Source organism: Triticum urartu, chromosome 7A (genome assembly GCF_056163025.1).
Source record: "Triticum urartu cultivar PI428250 chromosome 7A, HENAU_Tu73, whole genome shotgun sequence".
In the NCBI taxonomy this organism is placed as follows: domain Eukaryota; kingdom Viridiplantae; phylum Streptophyta; class Magnoliopsida; order Poales; family Poaceae; genus Triticum; species Triticum urartu.
The window spans coordinates 227,263,950-227,269,426 of NC_141879.1; positions in this window are offsets into that span (position 1 = coordinate 227,263,950).

Below are 5,477 nucleotides of genomic sequence, written 5' to 3' on the forward strand. Positions count from 1 at the left end.
ATTATGAAGATCTAGCTAGAGCTAGAAATGTAATGTGATTTGAAATCAAAATAAAGTGGATTCAAAAAATCTAGTTCGAGTTCATATAGTACACATAGTTCATATGTAACTCGAGACTAATCATGTGGTGTGCTGTGAAGATAATACACAAACGATGGTTTAACTTGACAATAATGATGATTTTAGATCTTATTAAAACAGAGAAATGAATTCAAATGCTTTGACTTCACAACAATCATTACTGTAGATCTTATTCAAATAGAGAAACGAATTCAAATTTAGTTCATATTGAAGCGGTAGTATATACGTTTGGAATGCACTAAAACGTTCATTTGAGTAGTAGGTTGCATGCATTATACACGTAGCGAAATATTTTAATTGAACATAACATGAATTCAAAGTTTTGAATGACATTTAGGTACTGCGCATTGATTTGGTACAGTACACGTTAGGCTTGTCCGGAAATTTCAACCCGCGCCTTGTTAGCCCGAAATATTTAAGATATATCTTTGCCTCGTTGTGCTCCGACAACTCCCTCCATCTCAACCCGCGCCTTGCTATTCCGAAAATACAACGCGCGCGAAAACTCCCACCTCCTGTGAAATCCCGACATGCGAAATGCCCGTGGTACCCCTGAACCGAAAGAACCGCCTCAAATCGGTGGGGGTACTTTCGTAACTTACCCCACATTTCGGACAAGCGCGCCTCTAAGCCATGGTACCCCACTGCCATCCCATCCGCCCACCCATTCGTACACTGAGGCCGCGAAAACCTGCGACGAAACCCCACACCCTGCTCCATCCGCCACCTAGCCGGAGCCTCTTCCCCGAGGACGTTGTCCACAGCAACACCACGATGTCCCTCATCCACCGTACCAGATGAGGATCCGTCATCGATCTCATCGTCCCGCCGGTTCAGCCACCCCGTCCTCCACCTCCAAGGAGCTGCCCCGATGTTCCCCTCGTCTTTCGCGCCACCTCCATTCCCACACCACCATCTTCACCTGCACCAGCGGAAGAGCATCATCATCACCGTTTCCTCGGATGAAGCTGTGGCCTAATCGGCGCCACCAAAGAGGTTGTACACTAATCGCCGCATTTTCTTCTTGATTCGATCTCACGGTGCTATCGGCGCTTGGTCCCGAGCCGACATGACACGGCTCCATCCATGGCGGCGTCGCCGGCCACTTCCTCCACGGCGTCGCTCCCTCACGGCGACGTCCACATCAGTAGGATTTGTTGCTGCTTTAGCTCTTGCTCGCGCTGCTGCTCTACTCTTGCTCTCGGTCCCTTGCCTGGTCTGCTCTTGCTATTGCTCGCGCTGCTGCTCTCACTCTTGCTCTTGCTTGCGATGCTACTCCGATTTAGCTACACTTCAGTCGACTGAATCGACTTTTGGGTTAGTCGATTTTCAGGGGGGGGGGCTCGCCATGGTGAAGGAAGAACCAGCCGCAGCGGGGATGGGGGCTCGCCGGAGAGGTACCCCACTATCTATCTTAGGGTTCAGGATGGGGGTGGTGGTCGCTGGCGGTGGCGGGGCGGTGGCATGTGGATCGCAGGAGAAAAAGCTCGGCACGGGGGGGGCCTAGAGGGATGGCCGGGGCGGCGGCGAACCGGCGGTGGGGAGTGTTTTCGGGGAGGGCGGAGCGGCGCACCGCCGGCCGCGAGCGGCGGTGGGCTGCTGTTTGGCCGGTGGTGGCTGGCGGCTCACGAGGGTGGAGGTTGAAGATGAACCGCAGGCCCTTGATTTCGTATCCAACGACTGCAAAATCGACTGACCAGAGATGAAAAATTCAGTCGACCGACGTGTAGCCTCACCTTGCTAGTGCGTTCAGTTTCGACAACAAAATTCAGTTTCGACAGTTAAGTTCAGTTTCGACAGTTAAGTTCAGAGATGAGCGGCTGATGTATTTTACATCTAGCACTTTGTGGTTATGTATTTTACGTCATGTATTGGAGATGCTATTAGAATTCCACTCAGGTTAACGTTGTTCATTGTCTCTCTTGTCCTGCTTCAGCCTCGGCGTCGTACAACTCACCGGAGCTGCTCCAACGACGAAACCCTCCATCACAGCGGAGCAGTACCTCGGGCTCCATCTCCAGACGCCTAAGATCTTCTTCCCCTCCTCCGACAGCAAAGTCAGCCGAAGCATCCTCACCGGCCAACCCAATCGGCTTCACCAAAGAGGTTGTACACTTGTTGCATCTCTTTTTCTCTACATGTTATATATATTGTCCACTGAGCACACGGATTTGTTCCTTTAGTGTCTCCTTGAAAGAAAAAACGTAGGAATTTTAATTTTCACTTGTCCTCCTTTTCAAATTCCTATTCATGAAGCACAAGACTAAGAGATAGTAGCATAATAGCATTATAACCATACATTTTCTTGTGGTTTAACTTAATCTCACCATGCTTGTTTGCATCCTGTGATCTTCCAATTGTTGTGAATCAAACAACCAAATTGGCAGAAATCCTATGTTTTTAAATTCTTTGTTTTGCATGTGCTTTCCTATCCTATTCATGTCTATTTCCTATCCCTGCATTGCTGGAATCCTCCAATTCAAACGAGCCCTTACAGAATTACTTCTCTTACAGATAGTTGTCAAAGAAAACCTTGCGTGGTTTGTCCCGCTCCTGCTGCGCCGTCGTCCACCCTAGCTCAGCTGCTCCAACGACAGAAGGGTCCAACACAGCAGGGATCCGGCCTCCAGACTGTCTTTCGCTGCCTTAGATCTTCTTCCCCGCCACTGGCAGCCATGAAAACTGCATTACCATCATCAACCGAGCAGATGACCTCGAGGACTACACGGGTCCGCAGGAGAGGTCGCACTCTTTCGTGTCTGCTTACGTTATGCATCGCTTAATATTACATGCTACTTTATCATCCTGTTCACCGATTAGACTCTAAGTCAGCTCCAAACTAGTGGTCAAACTTGAGTTTCTAAATGGTTGTGGGGTACATATCGGGGCCGCTATCAATAGTATCTATCTACTATCTGGTTAATCTCCGGTGTCTACTATGAGTTTCATGTTGGGTGGGAAAAAACAGTAAATAAGCCATTATCTGTATTTTTTAACTGAAGCCATTATCTGGCTGCTATTATTGGTTTTGGGTCTATCCACAGGTTACTACCATCACTCTGGATTTCTGCATGCACTCCTTACATAATCTCACTATGTTTTATTCCTATGCATGACAGTTATTGTTAACAATGGAACTGAACATGTAGAGCAAAAGAGACGAGCCTTGCGTGGCAATAAAATTTCATGCAGACGTCGCTCCATGGTAGGCGCAAAGGCAGCCCCCCTCCACGCATTTCGGATTGTAATCGAGAGGAAGATATCTGTTCTGAGGGGGATTTAGAAGGAGAAGACAACTCCTATTTACCCCCTGAGGTCTTCGTTCTAACTTGGCATGCTGATGTTGGTTATATCATGCATATGGTGTCTTGCATTGCTTACTTTATACATCAAATATGTCATCTGCTTAGTTTAGACATTCTTTGTGCGAATGCCATCTGTTTAGTTTATTCATCGTTTATGTGAATTATGCAACGCCATCTTGTTTAGCCAGGCATCATATATGTGAATTTTGCAATGCCATCCTGCTTAGCCAGTCATCTTATATGTAAATTATATCAGGCCATCCTTTTTTTCCGTTACATATTGCATTTGTCAACAATGTTAGTACATTCCACTGCTCTTTGTGTGCATCATCCATTTGACACGGTGATGGCAAATTCTGGAGTGAAAACAAGGTCTTCAGAGCAGACTATGCTATCTGACGAAGCGCATATCTCGCTGGTTACGGATAGCTCCTCAGAGGAGGATTCAGAGACAGATGACCAGTCCTATTCCCCCCCGAGGTGTATGCTCTAACTTGGCAGGGTTATGTTGCTCATATCGTGCGTATGGTGTCTCGTATTGCTATGTCATTTGCTTAGTTTAGACATGCTTTGTGTGAATGCCACCTGTTCAGTGTCTAATTACCATATCTGTGAATTATGCATTGCCATCTTGTTGCAAGACATTATATATGTGAATTATACAATGCTATCTTGTTGCAAAGGCATTATATATGTGAATTATGCAATGCCATGCTGTTTAGCCAATCATCATGTATGTGAATTATATCATGCTATCATTTTTTTGTATTATGTGTTCCATTTGTCGACAACGTTTGTATATTCAACTACTCTTCCTGTGCATCAGCCATTTAAAGCGATGATGGAAGTATCTGGAGTGAAAACAAGGTATTCAGAGCAGACAATGCTACCTACTGAAGCAGACATCTTGCTGGTTACAGAGAGCTCCTCAGAGGAGGATTCAGAGACTGATGACCAGTCCTATTTCCCCCCTGAGGTCTATGCTCAAACTTGGCAGGGTTATATTACCCAAGCACTACAGGAATCAGCTATTTTGCCGTCTGCCACGGTGGACGGCAAAGGCCTTTGCCGTCAGCTGCGGACGGCAAAAGGCTCCGGCAAAGTAGGCTACGGTAAACAGCTACTTTGCCATCTGCTTCCTGGCGGCTGACGGCAAAGAGAGCGGACGGCAATAATTGCGTTGTCAGTCCGTTAAGTGGCTAACGGCAGGCCTTTGTCGTCCGCCCCTGACGGCAAAATTTCTAGTGTCTTTGCCGTCCGCCGTATGATGTCATCTACATGTCACTACATGGCAGGTTCTTTGCCGTCTGCCACTGATGGCAAAGTGCAGGTTCTTTGCCGTCTGCCACTGATGGCAAAGTCTTTGCCGTCTGCCACTGTAGGCAAACTGACCAAATGGGTCAGCTCCCAGGAAGCACAGCTGGATGCCACGTGTCTTCTTTGCCGTCCGCGGCAGACGGCAAAGAGCCTGTTGCCGTCGGTGGCAGACGGCAAAGAGCCTGCATATTGGCTCTTTTATATGTTTTTTATTAAATCCAACAATTTTCATCACAAATATATATGACATATATAGATATATTTCAAAAGGCCATTACAGAGCAAACATATAAGATATCCAACACATAACTTCATCATCCAACCATATATATTACATGCATAGTTCCATCATACATAACAAGTTCAACATAGAGGCATCCAACCATATATATTACAATAGTTTCATCCAACGATACATGCATAGTTCAACGATACAAAAGAAACAGAGAAAGGGATAAGGAGCACTCCATCTATGCAAGCTTTCGTCAAGTGAATGAAATCTGCAAAATGAAAAATAAGAAAGTTAGAACAAGAAGAGTAGAACAAGAAGAAGAGTAGAACAAGAAGAAGACTAGAACAAGAAGAAGACTAGAACAAGAAGAGTAGAACAAGAAGAAGAGTAGAACAAGAAGAAGACTAGAACAAGAAGAGTAGAACAAGAAGAAGACTAGAACAAGAAGAGTATGTCATTTATGAGCTAACTTACGTGAAATGGATCATATATGAGCTAACTAAGTTGAAATGGGTCGTTTATGAGCTAGCTAAGGTGAAATG